The sequence below is a fragment of the Pelophylax lessonae genome (genome assembly GCF_965119305.1).
Source record: "Pelophylax lessonae genome assembly, chromosome: 9".
Classification (NCBI taxonomy): Eukaryota; Metazoa; Chordata; class Amphibia; order Anura; family Ranidae; genus Pelophylax; species Pelophylax lessonae.
In genome coordinates this window covers 52636005-52656747 of record NC_138776.1, presented here as the reverse complement: position 1 = coordinate 52656747, position 20743 = coordinate 52636005, and the positions used below count along the sequence as shown (strand labels likewise).

At 44.8% G+C, this 20743-nt stretch overlaps 1 protein-coding gene across 1 annotated transcript in view; it reads right to left on the bottom strand.

Annotated features, from left to right (window-relative positions):
• VWA2 (von Willebrand factor A domain containing 2) overlaps window positions 1–19868 on the bottom strand; it is a 97887-nt gene extending 78019 nt beyond the window's left edge. The window contains exon 1 of the mRNA XM_082267952.1: window positions 19770–19868. The gene's annotated coding sequence lies outside the window, so the exon portion shown is untranslated. The remainder of the gene's footprint in view (window positions 1–19769) is intronic.
• Between the last annotated feature and the right edge of the window lie 875 nt (window positions 19869–20743).

Genomic DNA, 20743 nt, shown 5'->3' with positions numbered 1-20743 from the left:
GGCAGTTTAGTAGCAATTACCATACTAAAAACATCCATAAAATAGAATAAGTTTTTTTTTTTTTGTCATTCTCCTGTAACATTCTCTTGACAAACCGACCTGGAATCAAAAAGGTGATTTCTTAGCAAGACTTTTGATCTTTTTTTAGGAATAACTTGTTAGCAGACAGGAAAGGTCTTCGGCACACAGCGCTTTTGTTTCACAATTCATTTATATCTCATCACAGGCTCAGGGCTTGTAGACAGCTCCAATGACCCAAATAACTCTCCAGGAAGAAAGGGCTTGTGTTATCATCAGGCCTGGAGCCAAACGCACAGATCCCTAGATGGCGGCACTTCAAAGGCCGGATTCAGGGAGTGTGACAGGGAGATCAGGAGAGTCCGTGGCCTGGATGCTGCCAATTCCGCCCGATGATAAAATCTCCCCTCATCTTCCGCTTTCCATGTTTAATTGTTCCCGCTCCGCTGATCCCTGGCGGAGAGGCACCTAGGAGGTTACATGCCACACACCTGTGTTACCCAAATTATTCCACTGCAATTCAACGGGCAAAAGAAATTTACAAGAATAAAAATAATATATGTGTTATTACTCCGTTCAGTCACGATTATTACGGTACATTTATATAGCTCTGGCATATTCCGCAGTGTTGAACAAGGAACACTGAGTCATTCAGTCTCTGCACCAGAGGAGCTTATACTCTAATGGCCAACAATAGTCACAAACTGATATTAATGTGCATTTATATAGTACTATACAGAGAACACTGAGCCAGTCACATCAGTCTCTGTACCACAAAAGCGTACACTCTAATGTCCCGCCGCAGTCACACACTATTATTATTATACAGTTATATAGCTCTTGCATATTCTGTAGTTTTGTACAGAGAACATTGAGCCAGTCACATCAGTCTCTGCCCCACAGGGGTCCCACCACAATTACACTTAGAATAACTTTAATATCTTTAAGGCCACATATGTTCAAAAGCCAATTAGCTTGCTGGCAATTTTGTAAGCCTTTAAGGAAACAAAGTCAATAAAAACATCAGCCCTTGACATAAGGGGAGGTAAGTTGATTGGACAACCTGTTATGCTAGCTGTAAGGCTGACTTTACACTTGTGCGACGGCAGACATCACATGTGATGCGCACAGTTTGTATGGCTCAATTTGCATCGCATTTGGACCAAAATGACACAGGACTCTTTTTTTGGCCCGCACTGGAATCTGATTGCATGGGTGTTCAAGCCATTTAATACCAGCCAAGCATTTAATACCAGGTAAAGTTTAGGTACCTAGACTGCTAATATTTAAATTATTACTTTTGTTGATGTGTTATTGAATACAGATCTGAAGTAATCTGTGTCTTTATTATCTGACTGAAGCTCTGCTTTAAGAAAGCTAGGGCGCTACCTTCTAAGTGTAGTTTATTAATAATGCAATAAAAACCATACATATATTTATGAACTCACTGTGTAACACGAAGTGGCTGGCCTATCAAGTGACACAGATTCAGTTGGGTCCACCCTGAGGAGGAAAAGGAGATGAGATCGGTCTGCAGAGTTCAGCAGGGAAGCGGCCAAACAGAGTGGAGCAGGAAGGTTACTGGTGAGAATAAAAACCACACGCTCAATCTCCTCCAGGTGTGGCAAGCAGAGCAAAGCAGGGAAGCCTCTGGGTCTGTGTGTCAACCAGCAACGTCACCTGGCATACATAAGTGTGTTGCTACGCATTTTAGGACAACACCGCCCCACTTTCAAGCTGTCCCCAAATGCATAGCCCTACCCCACGCATGCCACATGTGACATCACTGTTTGCTGGAGATCCAGACGTTTCCCTGTTTTGCTTTGCTTGTCATAGCCAAAGGAGACAAAGTGCACGATTTTCAATCTCCCCAGCCGCCTTACTGCTTGGACGCTTCCCTGCTAAACTCTGCAGACAGATCCCAGCCCCCCCTTCTCCTCCGACAGACGATTTACCTCTGGGTGGAACAGATAGAGCAGATTACCCTGATGTTACATGTATGAGCAGGATTCCTCCCTCTCTGATCTTATCTGCGTCTGTCCCTCATCAGGGACTTCTGAGCAGATCCTCCTCCTCCATAAGTATGATCAGACGGCAGGGGACGAAACCTCAGCACAAGACCTTTCATGTCTTCAGGATAATCTCTGTAAAAAAAACATGTCTTCTGACAAGATGGGACACCAACAGAAGAAGATAATTATTAACTTCTTATTCATAGAACGGGACCTGCGGACATCCAAGTTTTAGTAGCAGTCAAACCCAGACTGCCATCTGCTCCAAGGGTATAAAGAGACATTGTGGTAACTATTTAGTCATGTGAATAAGAAGGGTACATCCCATGAAAATTGCTGGCATTTTCAATGTATTTAAACAGGCAAACATTACATCATGATTTAAATAGTGCCTACAAATAAAAGCAAATACTTGAACAAATGACATAAAATTGACAAAAAGTGAAAAATTAAAAACTATGAAAATGCAGAATTACCATATGAAAATCTACATCCTAACATTTACCACCACTTGAAAGCAATGGATTTAGAACCAAATATTCCAGATTGGGTGCCAATGATTAGAACCTCCTTAACCACTTGCCGACCAGCCGCCGCAGTTATAAGTCGGCAGGTTCCAGCGAATCGCCATATCTGTACACCGGTCCGCAGGAGCGATCCTGTGGGCTCACGTGCGCCGCCCACTCATCAGTGGGGAAGCCGATCCACGAGGCCGGCGGCCGCAATTTTTGTGGGGCACCCACAATTGCTCCCCGTGAAGAGAACGGTGGTCTGCTGTTGGAAACACAGCAGACCGTTGTTCTCTCTGGAATCAACGCAGAGCTCCTGTGTTCCTCCTATTTAGGATCGCAGGCCTCTGTATTAGTTTCACAACCCCCCCCACACAGTTAGAAAACACCCCCTAGGCTCACACTTAACCCTTTGATCACCCCTGGGTTAACCCTTTCCCTGCCAGTGTCATTATTACAGTAACAGTGCATATTTTTAGCACCGATTACTGTAGTAATGTCACTGGTCACCCCAAAAGTGTAAAAAATTTAAGTTTGGGGTCCGATCTGTTCGCGGCAATGTTGCAGTCCCGCAAAGTCAATGATCGCTGCCATTACTAGTAAAATAGATAAATAAATAAGTAGACGCGATAACTTTTAGACGCAATGACTTTTGCACAAACCAATCAAAAATACGCTTATAGGGATTTTTTTTTACCAAAAATATGTAGCAGAATACAAATTGGCCTAAAATGATGAAAAAATTGGGAATAATATATTGGAAAAAGTGAATTTTTTTTTTAAAATTGTCGCTATTTTTTTGTTTATAGCGCAAAATATAAAAATCGCCGAGGTGATCAAATACCACCAAAGGAAAGCTCTATTTGTGAGAAAAAAAAAAGGACATCAATTTTATTTGGGTACATCGTCGCACAACCGCGCAATTGTCCGTTACGCAGTAAGTAACGCAGTGCCGGATCACAAAAAAAGGCCTGGCTTGGTCATTAAGAGGGAAATTCTTCCGGTCCAGAAGTGGTTAAGCAGTCTGATTCTGTCAGCTAACAGATTCTTCGATCTGCGCTAAACAGCATGGATGGACGAATCTCCTGTTGTGGCTATTGTCTTCTGACAGCCTTTACCTGTGGCTGTTAGAATACCAGAACAGTGGCTGCTCCTGCTACTTCTACCTACACAAGAAGTCATTTCTGCTAAACAGCAATTCTAGATTCTAAAGCCAAGGGTGGCTGTAAATAACTAAAAAGTGTTAGCTGGACTTCAAAGTATGTAAAACCTGAAAAATAATTATGATGCTGGGAAATTCATTTTTCCATGCACAGTATTATGTTCACAACCTCAGTCCCATCTTTAATGGCATTATACTTGTGCAATCAATTTAATACCATGAAAAAGCACCCTTAAGATTTCTGGGATAATCATTTAATCATCCTTCTTTAGGAGATCCTGACCTGGCACACCGGCAAATAAATTAAGAGGCATCTTCACAATAAACACCTTTCGGGCAGGGGTGTCAAACTCAACCTCATCGCAGGCCACATCCACATTAATTGCCCTTGAAGAGCTGGTTGTATTTGTAAGACCAGGTGTCCATAGTACCCCATTACATCAGATGTAAAGATCCCCTTTATCATAGGTCAACAGTCGGCCTACCCTCCCTTACATCAGAGTGCACCCCCCCTTACTTTGTGCTGCGGATAGGAAGAAGCTGGGAAGCAGAAAATGCAGAGTCTGGAGGAGGACCAGAGGAGGGCTGGAGTCAGCTGCCAGAATCTGCTGAATGCTGAGACCAGGGGAAGTGGAGACAAGGTGGTGCTGCAGCTGCACAGAGAGGTGCCGGATCTGTAGGTTTTCTGTCGTTCTCTATACTACTGAATGCAGACACAAGCAGTGCCACAACTGCAGGAGAGGTGCAAGAGCCCCATGAAATGGCGGATTCAGCCTATCGGTCTTGTGTTTGACACATGTCCTTAACCACTTCCCATCCAGGCCAATGTACATGAACGGCTGGGGTGGGAGCTCCCCTGTTCTGATTGGATGTACCCGTATGTCCCTCAGAACGGGAAGCTGCGCAGTGGCACAATCCTGTGAAGGCTGTAATCTTCCGACACAGCCAAACAAAGAACGGGATATGGGTGCAGTAATTGGCCCTACTGATCACGTGATTGCTTTGTCCAATCAGAGGCTTCACAGTGTAAACAGAGACAAGTGTCTCTGTCAGTTCTCCCTGCTATGCTAAGAGCTGAAGAGCGGCTGCAGCCATCCAACAGACTGAGCCATCCACACAGTACACCATGCACCACTATCCCTGTACCTGTCCCATGAACATCTGTCCAAGAGTCACTATGAACATCTGTACCAGTGCACAAAACATTTGTCACAGTGTCCTATGAACATCTGTACCAGTGCACAAAACATTTGTCACAGTGTCCTATCAACATCTGTACCAGTGCACACATTTGTCACAGTGTAAATGTCCCATCAACATCTGTACAAAAACATCTGCAATAGTGTTCCACTGCAACATTAACATCTGTCAGTGTCCACTGGAGGACGAGCCAACATCTGTCAGTGTACAGAAACATCTGTCAATGTACCAGTGTCATCATCCGGTGCTTGTGTGCACAGGCAAACGCACACGTTGGTCCCGTATGCATACGTAAACATCACCCGTACCATACGTGGGGTATCGCCATGAACGTCAGAGCAATAATTCTAGCACCGCAGCTGTGTAACTCTAATCTGGTATCCAATAAATGCTTATAAAGCATGAAATGTTTAGTATCTACCCGACGCAACACTATATTTAAAATTTTACAAAAAAATATTGGTATTCTATTGTCTTTGTATGCATTGAAATCCATTAAAATGTATTTATGCATTAGTGTGTAAAATTGCGTTTAAAAAACTGCTGCGCAAATACAGTGTAACATAAAAAATTGCAAAACCCACCATTTTATTCTCTAGGGCCTCTGAAACAAAAATATATGTTTGGGGGGGTTCTAAGTAATTTTCTATAAAAAAATATAGATTTTTACTTGTAAACAAAAAGTGTCAAAAGGAGGTCTGGTCCTAAAGTAGATAATGCTTGAAGGTGCTCCTTAGATGTTGGGCCTTTCTATTAGGGATCGACTGACTATCGGTGGGGCCGCTTATTGGAGGCCGATATTCTCTTTTTTTAAATTATAGGCCATCAACTTGGGGGGGGATAAGTATTAAAGGCTTCCTCTAGCAGTATCATGCTGCCATTGCTAGTTTTCTTCTAAGAATAGAGGTTGCCTAGCAGTGTGAGATCATCTAAGGCACTGCTGTCTCTCACTGCTAAAGTCACCAGATTTGGTGGGGTCACTGCAGTGCTGCTCACTGTTCTCCTTGCTGAGGAAGAAGCAGTTTCGGCAGAAAGGATCCAGCATGTTTGGAGCATAAATTCATACATCAGAATGCACGAGGCCTTAAAATTCCTGTCTCTCTAACAGTGATGGGAAAAAACACTATAAACCATTACTTGTTTTCTGCCTTGCTGCTAAAAACGTCTCTTATTTGACAATTTTTTTGTTAAATATACTACAGTGAGGGAAAAAAGTATTTGATCCCCTGCTGATCTTGTATGTTTGCCCGCTGACAAAGAAATTATCAGTCTATCATTTTAATGGTAGGTTTATTTTAACAGCGAGAGACAGAACAAAAAAAAAAAATTCAGAAAATGCATTTTAAAAAAGTTATAAATTGATATTTATTTTAATTAGTGAAATACGTATTTGATCCCCTATCAATCAGCAAGATTTCTGGCTCCCAAGTGTCTTCAAAAATTCCCTCTCAAAGGGAGTGCTCCTAATCTCAGCTTGTTACCTGTATAAAAGACACCAGTCCACAGAAGCAAATCAATCAGATTCCAATCTCTCCACCATGGCCAAGACCAAAGAGCTGTCCAAGAAACTCAAGGACTAGATTGTACACCTACACAAGGTTGGAATGGGCTACAAGACCATCAGCAAGCAGCTTGGTGGGAGGGTGAAAACAGTTGGTGCGATTATTCTCAAATGGAAGAAACACAAAATAACTCAATCTAACTTGGTCTGGGGCTCCATGCAAGATCTCACCTCGTGGAATTTCAATGATCATGAGAACAGTGAAGCATTAGTCACAGGCGGAGTGATACCAAATGTACTCCCGCCTGTGAGAGAGCACAGGAGCGATACAGGAAGCAGCGGCTCTCCTCTCTACGGCAGACACATGCTTCCTCCAGCGCGGTTCCTGTCACACTGATGGTCAGGAACCAGCCACCAGCACCAGCCAGCAGTACCCTCCAGCAATGCAAGCCAACAGTACCCGCCAGCAATGCAAACCAACAGTACCCGCCAGCAATGCAAGCCAACAGTACCCGCCAGCAATGCAAGCCAACAGTACCCGCCAGCAATGCAAGCCAACAGTACCCGCCAGCAATGCAAGCCAACAGTACCCGCCAGCAATGCAAGCCAACAGTACCCGCCAGCAATACCAGCCAGCAATGCAAGCCAACAGTACCAGCCAGCAATGCAAGCCAACAGTACCAGCCAGCAATGCAAGATAACAGTACCAGCCAGCAATGCAAGCCAACAGTACCAGCCAGCAATGCAAGCCAACAGTACCAGCCAGCAATGCAAGCCAACAGTACCAGCCAGCAATGCAAGCCAACAGTACCAGCCAGCAATGCAAGCCAACAGTACCAGCCAGCAATGCAAGCCAACAGTACCAGCCAGCAATGCAAGCACACAGTACCAGCCAGCAATACAAGCACACAGTACCAGCCAGCAATACAAGCACACAGTACCAGCCAGCAATACAAGCACACAGTACCAGCCAGCAATACAAGCACACAGTACCAGCCAGCAATACAAGCACATAGTACCAGCCAGCAATGCAAGCCAACAGTACCAGCCAGCAATGCAAGCCAACAGTACCAGCCAGCAATGCAAGCCAACAGTACCAGCCAGCAATGCAAGCCAACAGTACTAGCCAGCATTACCCAACAGTAATACAAGTCAGCAATACCCACCAGCAGTACGAGCCAGCAGTACCCACCAACAGTACCCACCCACAGTACCCACCCACAGTACCCACCAACAATTGCCACCAGCAGTATCAGCCAGCCAGCAGTACCCACCAGCGGCCCCAGCCAGCAGTACCCACCAGCTGCCCCAGCCAGCAGTACCCACCAGCGGCCCCAGCCAGCAGTACCCACCAGCGGCCCCAGCCAGCAGTACCCACCAGCGGCCCCGGCCAGCAGTACCTGCCAACAGTACCCACCACCGGTACCAGTCAATAGTACCAGCCAGCAGTATCCCCACCGGCAGTACCAGCCTTGGAGGACAGCAGCAGCCAGCGATACCTGAAGTAATCCAGAGGAAGAAATGAAGAGAGAGGTCAGTTGAGGTGCAGGTAAACTGCAGTGCATCCGTGTAAAAGCAGCCTTAGGCCCCTTTACACGATCAGTCTGATCGGGTCCGCCTGACTGTTTTTCAGGTGGACCCAGTCGGACCTCCATTCACCTCTATAGAGTGGCAGATGTAAACGGAGTAAAGCGGGCAGTATATGCTGCATATGCTGAGTGGACACAGACCTGTCATCTGTCCGGTCCGCTCATTGTGGCCCGCGACTAGTAACCAAGTCACTAAAGTAGCCATCGCTCCTCAAAAAGGTGTGTGTATGTATATATATATACATATATATATACATACATATATATACATACATATATATACATACACATATATACATACACACACACACACATACATATATACACACACACACTTTTTTATTTTGTGTGGGGGATCTTGGGTGAGTTCCCACACTTTTTTCCCCAGGACTTGACCCCTGGAATCCAGCATTGAAATATACCAGCGCAGGAACAAACAGATCATCATGACATTTCTAGGGGCACCTGAAGGGATTTCGAAACGCCTTTCTGCTGCTCTGTGGACACTTGGGGAATGTTTGCTGAACATTTGAAATATGCTTGTATGTGAGTGACATCAACTGTTATCAGTGTGAACTCTACAAGTGCCCACTTCTTACATCCTAGAGAACATTGTGTCTCTCGCTGCTTCAAGAGTTCTTCCACTCCCAATCCAGGAAGGAGGAGGATGCAACTTCTGTCAGTTGTTGCTCTAAGCTGCCTACAGACATTATATGGTGGTTGGACCAGCAGGCATTGCCAGACCAATGAAAGATCTTTCCTACATAATTTACATTTTGTTCACCCAGATATGCAGGTTAGTCTATGGAAAAGGGAGGGGTGCACTGCTAGATATCCTAGGCCAAGTACTCTGGGGGGCAAAAAAAAAACATACATATACTGTGGCAGGGTGTGCCACTTTGTGCCAGATAGGTATTCTCTATATCGCAGAGATAGGGAGGGTACAAAAGGGGGATTGGTATGCCTATATATCCAGAATGATGTGCAAGTTATTATGAGGAACAATATCACTAATAGAGCTAGGGAGAACAAGAGATAACGCAGTACTAGACCTACTGATTACTAATAAAGACCTGATTGTGGATGTAGAAATACGGGGCAACTTAGGAAACTGCAACCATAGGTCACTTACTTTCAGTAAAAATCTCAACAATCAGAAACACAAGGAGAATACAAGGACATGGAAAGTCAACTTCTCTAAATTGCGATCATTGCTAGATGATATTGATTGGGATAATATCCTAGGAACAAAGAACACAGAGGAATAATGGGAGTGCTTTAAGAGCATACTAAATAAAGGTATTGGCCAGTGCATTCCAACGGGAAATACATTTAAAAGAGCTAAAATAAATCCTAGGTGGCCAAAATCCAACCTAAAAATGCATAAAAAAGCAAAAGAAAAGGCCTTCAAAAATAGAAGGCTGAGGGGTCATTGCCTGCATTCCAACATTTCAAAGAATGTCATAAGAAATGTAAGAGTTCAATCAGTGCGGCTAAGAAAGAAAACACACACACACACAAAAAAAAAATTATTTAAGTATATAAATAGTAAAAAAGTGAGGCCAGAACATATTGGCTCCATAAAGAATGATGAGGGGAATTTGGCTGCAAAAGACAGAGAGAAGGCAAAGGTTTTGAATGTATTCTCCTTAGTCTTCACAAAGGAAACGGGGAGATATAGTAACCTAGACTGTAATGTTAATGTAAATAACATGTCACAGAAAGCAACCCCCGTGGCTATCAGAACAACAGAATCAGAAATAGACTTGAAAAACTTAACATGAATAAGTTACTGGGACCAGGGGGCTTATACCCGAGGTTTCTTAAGGAACTCGGTCAGGTGATAGCTAGACCAGGGTGGTGATAAATGGTGAGTACTCAGAATGGTCTGGTGTGGAAAGTGGGGTCCCCCAAGGATCTGTCCTGGGACCAATCCTGTTTAATTTATTCATAAACGATCTAGAGCAGGGATCCTCAAACTATGGCCCTCCAGCTGTTGCGGAACTACACATCCCAGGAGGCATTGCAAAACTCGGACATTAACAGACATGACTATGCATGATGGGAATTGTAGTTCCTGAACAACTGGAGGGCCATAGTTTGAAGACCCCTGATCTAGAGGATGGGATAAACCGCTAAATCTCAGAATTTGCAGACAATACAAAGCTAAGCAGGGCGCTAACTTCCACACAAGATGAGGAAACCTTATAAGACGACCTAAACAAAATAATGTGGTAGGCAACTACATGGAAAATGAGGTTTAATGTTGAAAAATGTAAGGTAACGCATTTGGGTACCAAAAAGACGAATGCAAGTTACTCTCTAGGGGGAGAACCTCTGGGGGAATTTAGGATGGAAAAGAACCCAGGGGTCCTAGTAGATGACAGACTCCGCAATAGCAAGCAATGCCAAGCTGCTGCAAGCAAAACCAACAGAATATTGGCATGCATTAAAAAGGGGATTTACTCGAGAGAAAAAAATATATAATTCTCCCACTCTACAAAACTCTGGTCCAGCCACACCTTGAGTATGCCCCGTCCAGCTCTGGGCACCAGTCTTCAGGAAGAATGTGCTGGAACTGGAGTCCAGAGAAGGGCAACAAAGCTAATAAAGGGACTAGAGCATCTTCGCTAAGGGGAAAGACTGCAAGCATTTAACTTATTCTCTCCCAAGAGGAGACGCTTGAGAGGGAATATGATAGCTATGTACAAACATTGTACTGTGACCCTAGCACAGGGAAGAACTTTTCAGTAAAAACAAATTTAAAGAGATGTGGCCATTCACTAAAATTAGAAGAGAATCGGTTTAACGTTAAATTGCACAGAGGGTTCTTTACAGTCAGATTGGTAAGGATGTGAAATTCTCTTTCACAAACAGTGGTATAAGCAAGGAGGGTCAATAGTTTAAAAAAAACTTTTAGATGGGCACCTTAACGACCACAACATACAGGGGTATACATTGTACTCTAGGGGGAGGAATCATCCTCACTATTTGATAATCCACTTGTGGCATCCAAGGGAAAGGAAAAAAACTCAGGCGTAAACACCAGGGGAAAGGAGGCTCGCCTCTCATGGCGGCCGCTCTATTAGCACGCCGGACTAACAAAAAATGGCCACCAGACTACACAAACATGGTCGCTGGCAATTTAAACACAGGCTATGACAAAATGACCCCCACACGCAGATCCCAGGAGGGGTCCCTGGAGCACAGGTATTTAACCAGCAAGGAGAGAGAGAACCCGGGACAGGATCCCGGTAACAGCCAGTGCCCCCGAGCCAAGAAGCCCAGCTGCCGGCTCACCCCCGCCCACCAGTACAGTGCAGCACCCCAGCCAATCACTATCTCAACCCACCATGCTACCCCATATAAGGGGGGCGCACAGGGATTACCCACCCAGCTCAGGAGAACAGTGTAATCATTAGGAAAATGTACATTCCAAGTTAAAAAGTAACAAGGGTTCAATGGAAAAACAACTCCACTGAAACACAGCAACAGGGTTAGTGTACAGGGCATTGATTAAGCCTTAGTTTACACCTACAGGTGCAACCAAGCGCGCAATAGCGTTACTGTGCGCTTTTCACACTTTTTAACGCATGGTGTAAATACAAGCAGTATAAGTAACTACTTGCGAGAAACATGGGAAAAAACTCCCTGACTTTTCCAAAATCATGCGGCACCATTAGGTTTGGTGCATGCAAAAAATGTACATTTGCAGTAGGGGTGCCATTACAATTGAATGACACTGCTGCGCATCTGCTAAGGGGCAGTGCGTTTCTATGCGCATTGGGAAAGTGCGCAATTTTGCGACACACATAGATGTGAACCTTGCCTTTTTGCTTTCAAAGGGGTTTTGAGGCATTTTCAAAGAAAGTGAAATTTGACTGCTCAAAATACTAGGGAAAGGAAAACCTTTGAACTACGAAAGATAATTCTGTTTGACACAAAAGATAATCAACTGAATGTGGATCTCCGCTTTCTAAATCACATCAGATAGTTTTATGACCATTCTCACCTCCACCATTCCATAGCTTCCTTCTACTCTCCTTATCTGACTTAAAGGATACGTTCACCTTTTGGGAAAAAATAATAAATCCGCACACACTATATTACCAAAAGTATTTTAAGAGAACTTTAATGGCATCCCAGTCTTAATCCTTAGGGTTCAATATCGAGGTTGCCCACCTTTTGCATAGGTGTTCTATCGGGTTGAGGTCAGGCCAGTTAAGTTCCTCCACCCCAAATTCGCTCATTCATGTTTTTATGGACCTTGCTTTGTGAACTGGTGTGCGCAGTCATGTTGGTACAAGAAAGGGCCATCCCCAAACTGTTCCCACAAAGTTGGGAGCATGAAATTGTCCAAATTGTTTTGGTATGCTAACGGCTTAAGAGTTCCCTTCACTGGAATGAAGGAGCCAAGTCCAACCCCTGAAAAACAACCCCACACCATAATCCCCCCTTCACCAAATGATTTGGACAAATTTCATGTTCCCAACCTTGTGGCAACAGTTTGGGGATCGCCCCTTCCTGTTCCAAGATGACTGAGCACCAGTGCACAAGGCAAGGTCCATAAAGACATGCATGAGCGAGTTTGGGGTGAGGGAATTTGACTGGCCTGCACAGAGGCCTGACCTCAACAGAACACCTTTGGGATGAATTAAGACTGTGAGCCACGCCTTCCCATCCAACATCAGTGCCTGACCTCACAAATGCATTTCTGGAAGAATGGTCAAACATTCCCATAGACACACTCCTAAACCTTGTGGACAGCCTTTCCAGAAGAGTTGAATCTGTTAAAGCCGCAAAGGGTGGGCCAACTAAATATTGAACCCTACGGACTAAGACTGGGATGTCAAAGTTAATGTGCGTGTAATATAGTGCATTTTTGCAGCAAAAAGGCTGCAGGAACGTGTTACCTGTTCCACCCTAAATGTAACATATTCCAAATGGTGAACTTATCCTTTAAAGCTGGACTCCAGTGTAACACAAACAATATATTCATTAACCCTTTACAGCCAGAGCTGTTTTTGCATTTTTTTTACAAACATTTAAAAAAGAAATCTCTTTAGGCCTGAAGATTATGTAAACTCCCTAAACATCATATATTTTTTTGAAAGCGCGCACCCTAAAGAATAGTAGTTACAATTTGCTAAATTTCAGTAGAAAAAAAAGTTTTAAAGACAGAAAAAAAAAATGTCAGTGTTCCAGATTACAAGAACAGAATAGCAGATGTCTGATATATACATAGCTGTCCCTGGAAATGTTGTTCTATGATGCCGTGCTGACTGGGACATTGCTGAACAATACACAGGATTATGAGCCCAGGTGTTTCCCGTCTACTGCACAGGTGAAATGAGCTGTGACCAGGGGGCTTTTAATGTGATAGTTCCTGGAACGCACTCTCCTCTCTGGTAGGGTGGGATGGTTCTATTAAAGAAAATCATTTAGTCCCGGTTCACACTTCTGCGATGCGGGAACGTTGCAAATATGCAGCGTGTTTCCCGCATCGCATCCGCACCTCTGGCAGTTCACACTGCCATATGCGATACACACGGGGTGTCAATTAAAAGTTAACGACCCCCCCAGTTGAGATTGCATATCGCAGTGCGATCTGCAAGTTCACACAGAATCGGATCGCACTAGTGTGAACCATGCGATCCGATTCTGCTGCGGATAAAAAAAAAAAAAGGGTCATGTGCATGTTTGGTGCGGATGCGGTGCGAATTCAGCCATACAAAATGTATGGCTGAACCATACAAAATGTATGGCTGAAATTTGCACCGCACAGAGATCGCATGTAATTTAGGAGCGGTGAGCTCCGAATTACATGCGATCTCTGTGATCGCACTAATGTGAACCGGACCTTAAGCTTTTTGCTGCACTATATGCAGCTCTAAACCGACCCAGACTGGGGGGGTTGTTTATAATGCCTTGTTCACATGGGGGTATTTATCCACTTCCAAAAGGTTTTAACCCTTAATGACCAGGGCATGTTTTTGCTATTCAGCCCTCTGCAACTTTAACTTGCAATTTTGCGGTCATGCAACACTTTAACCCAATTAAATCTATATAATTTTTAACACAAATAGAGCCTTCTTTTGGTGGTTAATTACCACTTTTTTTTGCTATATACATGAAAAAATACAGAATATTTTGAAAAAAAAAATTACCGTAAAATCCATTTCTTTTTAGTTCATTGACTGGCACAGCGCTCCATAAATCATAACTAGTGGGTTATATTGCCTAATCCAGGAGTAGGACTAAGCAGAACAAAAAACACCTGGCTACGCCCATGGGTCGGCCTCAGCGGGTATATAACCCCCCTCTCTGCTCTAGGTAATCAGTTTAGTAGCAAGCAGTATTAGAAGTATCAGAACTCCATAGAGGTGTGGGTGCTGTGTCCGTCGATAAACTCAGAGAAATTGATTTTACGATGAGTACAAAAATCCAATTTTTTCTTTCATTCATTGACGAACACAGCGCTCCATAAATCATAACTAGTGGGAGGTCCTAAAGCAGTGCAAAAAGGAAAAAGAGGGGTGGAGAAATAACCCAAGGCTAAACATAAGAGCCCTTAGGCAGGACACAGGAGCCCCGTCTGAAAATCAAAGGTTTAAAGAAAAAACACCCCTCAAGAGGGAACAGCCCCTCTTAAACAGCAGCCTGCAAAACTTTGCGGCCAAAAGAAGCATGCCAAAGTATCTACCTTATAGAATTTGGTGAAGATATGTACAGACGACCAAAGTGGCCGCCTTGCAAACTTGCGATAGTGAAGCCTGATGACGAAAGGCCCAAGAAGCACTCAGCACCCAAGTAGAATGAGCCCTTACAGGGAAAGGTGGAACCTCACCTTTAATGGAATAGACCTGAGTCACGGTCTGTCCTATTCATTTGGAGATGGTACCCGAAGGAGCAGCCAGCCCTTTTCTTGGTCCATCCGTAACCACAAAAACAGAGTCTGACCTCCGAAAAGACTCAGTAGCTGCCAGATACACCCAAATCGCACAAACCACATCCAAGGTATGCAAAGCAAATTCCTTGTGGTGAGCCTACTTGGGACACAAGAGAGGCAACACACAGGCCTCATTCAAATGGAAGTCAGCGACAACTTTGGGCAGCAATGATTGACAGGGATGAAGAAGCACTTTATCTCTATGGACCACTAATTAGGAACTGCGACAGGATAATGCCGCCAATTCTGATACCCCGCGGGCCAAGTTAATAGCCACCAAGAATGTTACCTTCTGGGATGACGTAGACAAGGGAATCTACTATAAATTCTCAAATGGAGGTTTCTGGAGAACAGAAAGTACTAAATTTAAATCCCATGGTGGCAAAAGAGACCGTACAGGTGGCGCCACATGTCGAACCCCCTGAATGAAGGTACGAACAAAAGAGTGCGTGGCTAGGGTGTCGCTGAAATAAGATTGCCAGGGCAGACACCTGGCCCTTTATGGTACTCAAGGCCAAGTTGAAGGTTAAAATTCGAGCCACAGAAAAGAATCGAGGACAAGCGCCAATCGACTCACACCAAAAAATGTACGCTTTCCACATATGATGGTATATCTTGCTGGAAGACGACTTCCTCGCCTTCACCAAAGTAGGGATCACTGATCCAGAAAAACCTCTGTCCCTTGGTAACTGGCTTTCAATAGCTAAGCCATTAAAACCAGCTACTGTAAAGCAGGATAGAAGATCAGCTCTTGGGAGAACTGGTCTTCTCTAAAAGGAAGCCCCCAAGGGACGTTTATGGCCCCCAGACTGATTGTAAGATTCTCGCCCTTGATTCCTCGCAGGAGTTGTGGAAGAAGCCTGAGCCGAGGAGGATACTGGCCTTACTGTGGCCCTTGGACGCCTGTGGCGTCTGCACGAGGAACCTGTGATCTAGTCACAAATCTGCTAAAGGAGCTGCATTTAGGACTGTGCAAACAGAACTGTCTTGAAGGTGGATACCCCTAGGCTCAGATCCTGTATGCAAAATGCGAGAGAGAACAATCTATGTCACAGTAGCAGGTGAATCACGCCCTGTAGTCCCTGAAGTTTGTTCAGAGGAAGGGCTACCCTGGTCAGACATAGAATCAGACCTAGGTAAATCAATTCCCTGGACAAGGATAGAGTGACCTTATGTAGTTCAGACATCACCTGAACCTTTGCATGAATTAAATCTGCACAAGTAGATTCAGGACCTAAAAAACATGAAAAAGACAAGTTTTGTCCCCATTTCTGGGTCCCCCCAAAATAAACATTTTTCGAATCTCCTTGACACTTGGTGAGGGCAGACCTTCATGCTGAGGGAGTCTGGTCTGCTGGTCCGGGGAAGCTAGCTCTTGGATCTAGGCTTACCAGACCGAGGTTGCTTGGAACCTCCCATGGAAGATTTAAAAGATCTATTTCCCTTATTCTCCATCCCAGAAGCACAAAATAATTTTCTATGGGCTGAGAAGGAGGGTCCCCGTCTGTGGCGAGGCTCCTTCCCTTTCCTTGACTGTGGCAGGAAGGTACTCTGCCCCCCGTGATACCCTTAATGATGTCATCCAGGGTAGGCCCAAAACAAGTGATTGCCTTGAAAGGGCAGATCAGTGAGAGCTTTCTTAAAGGCTTGGTCTGCGGACCAATTCTTAAGCCACAGCACATGCCTAATCACCACCACTGAAACAGAAAGTTTGGACTGCACAGGAGCTGTATATAAAGCTGCATCACAAATAAACTGCAGCCCATGGGCCAAATGGTCCGCTAACATAAGCGGCTGGGACCTGCTCACCCCCCCCCCCCCCCGGGCGCAAAAGCTTGGCCAATTCAGTTAGGGTCTGAGAACCCAGGGCTGAGGCAAAGACTGGTCACAATGCCTTAAATGATGGCGATTCCTCTACTAAGAACATGGTTGCTTTATTCAACCTGGAAACCAGAGCGTCCACCACTGGTGGACTAGCCCACTTTCTAAAAGTGACTCCTCAAAATGGTAACCTACAGCAAAACGTTTGGGGACCACAAAGGGTAATTTTGGTTGTTCCCATTCCTTACAGAAAAACCTGTCAAAATAAGGCACATGAGGAAACACCTTGGAGTATAATGTGACTTGTGCATACCAAACGACACAACCACGTCCGTGGCTACATCAGCCACATCCTCCATTTTTAAAGTCTCATGCACTGCAGTGATAAGTGCGTCTATCAGTTTTTCATTCCCTGCTGCGACCATGGAGGATCAGGGGGTGCGATATTAAATCCCCCTGGACGGGCTGTGTCCACGACTGCATCAGGCTCAGAATCAGATGAGACCGCCTGAGCAGGGGAAGGTGGGGGACACTTCCTCCTGGGCCATTGCCCACACGCCACTTCCACCCGGGACACTAAGGACTGTAGGACCGCTGTCAGTGCAACCATAAGAAGGTGGGGTTACGAGGGAGGTTTTGAGGGGGTCAGTGGGGGGGATGTGACCCTGAGGCTCCATAAGGAAGACATTGCAGTACAAAAACTATCTTTTGGCACCACTAAAGGATCCCCTCAAGGCTCAGGGTACCTATGGGCAGAGAGAGATAACCGGGACCCCCAAAGACCCCAACGACCGGAGGAGCACCGAGAATTCAAACCCAGCATCATCATGGAGGCTATCCCTGTTGATATGCCCCGGGCACAGGAAGAGGAAACTGAAGCCTCGTGGGTATGCCAAAGCTCCTCCTCTTCCTCAGTTGTGCCCAGCATCTTCCAGACTAAGGGAAAATGGCCCCCGTGACATCATCCGGCTACACAAACATGGCCGCCACCCGGAGACCAGCCAGACTAAGGGAAAATGGCCACCATCAGCTACAAACACTGAAGTATGCTGTCAGGACCTTTCCTGCACCCTCTGCAACGCTGCATCCTTTGCAAGAAGACCCCCCCCCCCCTGAAGGTAGATCACAAGTTTAGGGGAGAATCTGCTGTGCACTCTGCACCTGTCTCTGCACTGGGACCCCCATGCACTATACCCACACTGCAAACAGCAGGGCATGCACCTAGGGGTCTTCAATACTGGGACCCCTCCAGACTACCAGGGCAGGACACACAATTTCCCAGGACCCTTACAGAGTGGGAAAAGCGAGGGAGACCCTAGGGGTTTCTGCTGCATATTCTGCCCTGGGACCCCCACCAGACTCTAGGTCCAAACAGGGGGAAATGACAGTGGGGAAGCCCAGCTCAGTGAGGGATTTAGAAATGGGAGGAGGGAACCTGCAGGCAGGTTCAACGATCTCTGGAGGTTACCCGCGTCCACCCCAAAAAAAAAACACCAAAAGGGGAAAGGGGGGACTGAACTTCCATGGTGCGGGTAACACTCCAGACAGAACTCCTCGCCACCAAAGTAGGGGAGCTGTCGACCATGGAATCGTTGCGACTCAGACCCAAGCCCGGTCGCATGCAACCCTGCGAAGATGTTTAACTCGCGGCCACCCTCTGTCCGTGAGGCTATATCGCGGCCGACCTATCGCATAGCTGTGGTCTGCACGCGCTCGCTGGCTTGGCTGGGGGGCCAATGCATAAAAGTGATCCCGTTGCAAATCCGCCACTGAAACCGCTTTTATGCGAAAGACGACTGCCGGCCGTGTATAAAAATACCGGGGTTATGGCAGCTATATGCTGCCATAAAACTGGTATTTAACATCAAAGTATCAACGTAAATACGTGGCGGGCGGTCCAGAAGTGGTTAAACATTAAGTTCACCTATCAGAATATGTAACATGTTACACCTATATTCAGGGTGTAACATATTATAAATACAGCAGTCCCCGCGCCCCCCGATCCCTGCTGTGACAGCAGACCGGGGATCTTCTCCCAGTATCTGCTACCACAATTAAAAAAAAAAAAAAGACATGCTCTGCCCACCCGGCCACATCACAGTCCTCTATGAATGGAAAACTAAAAGGTCCAGCAGCCTTTGCAGCTGTGGGCTTGTAGTTTTCAAACGGAGTACCACGGCGCTGTGAGCGCCATGGTAGTTCATTGACTCTTGCTGTCAGAATGTAATGGCTTCCTTGTACGAAGCAGCTGCTACACTGACAGATTTGCAGGCGACCTGCTTGGCATCAGCGATCTGCTGATGGCTGGTGCAATGATTTCCAGGCACCTGCAACACAAAATAATAAATGCACATTTTTTTACCTGCAAATAAAATTATTTTTCTTTAAAAAAAAAATTAACTTATCCTTTAAAATGTAAGTATGTTCTAAATAAAGAATTAAAAAAAAAAAAGTGAGTATGAACGATGTTCAGGAGGTCATTTTTTGTCACTATGAAGCTAAGATCAAGAATACAGGTATACAAATTTAAAACTAGCAGAAGGAAAAGCCCAAAACTTACCTTAAAAAGTATTTTTCTAAAAAAAAGAAAGAGTAGTTGATGCCTGGAGCAGACTTCCAGCAGAGTCAACAATAAGTGACTTTAGACATGCATAGGGCAAACACAGACCTAATTTAGACATGCATAGGGCATACACAGACCTTAGCTCAGACAAAAACAAAATTAAAAGGTCGAATTTGATGGACCACTTTGGACTTTTTCAGCCATCACTCTTCTAGGTTTCGATGTTTCTAATCCATTTTTTTCCAGAGTGACCCTGAACTGGCTTTTATGCAGGTGCATTTTGCTTGCTTCTAACTCCGACACCCATCTACACAAGCCCAAAGGGAGCAGAATTCTATGAGCAGGCTACACATATCCTAGAATCCCATAGAGAAGTTGGTTGGTTCCAGCTGCTCATATGTTTAATAGATGAAGAGATAAGATGCATCCACATTGTGGCACTCACCGGGTACACTGTGGAGGTTCCTCTGTTCCTAAAAGTTGTTTGGTGTGCTCCAGGCTGAGGACAAGGCGGACAGAGAGCAGAACCTGGAGGATTGTCTCTAGTCACTGCCGCAGCAAGCTTCTGTGAGTGTGAACACAGGCGGGGAGGGTGGAGAGGGCTGGGAGGCGCTGACTGAACAGATCAGTTTACACTTGTCAGGTATCTGCCGTACACACAGCTGGGAAGAAAAGAATTTCAAAACTTATTGTCATCGTCCAGACGCAGCTAACTCATTACATTACAACCCGAGATAAAAGACAATTCTAAATTGTACATTTTTTCTTTACTTACGTACATGTAAACGTGATCAGTGTCCAAATCATCTCATATATAAATTCATTAACCACTTCAGCTCCGGAAGGTTTTATCCCCTTAATGAACAGGCCATTTTTTGCGATTCGGCACTGCGTTACTTTAACGAAAAATTGCGCAGTCGTGTGAACTGTACCCAAATACAATTGATGTCCTTTTTTCCCCACAAATAGAGCTTTCTTTTGGTGGTATTCGATCACCTCTGCGGTTTTAAGATTTTGCGCTATAAACAAAAAAAAGAGCAACAATTTTGAAAAAAGCGCCATATCTTTTACTTTCGGCTATAAACATTCCCAATAAAAAAAAAATAAAAAAATCAAATTTTTTTATCAGTTTAGGCCAATTTGTATTCTGCTACTTATTTTTGGTAAAAAAAATCCCAAAAAGCGTATTTTAATTCGTTTGCACAAAAGTTATAGCTTTTACAAACTACAGAATAGATTTTTGAAATTTTTATTTATTTTTCTTGTTTTTATTAGTAATGGCGGCGATCAGCGTTTTTTTTGTGGGACTGCAACATTGCGACAGACCGATCGGGCCCCTAACTGACATTTTTGGGGACCAGTGACATTACTAATCAGTGATAAATATTATGCACTGTTACTGTATAAATGACACTGGCA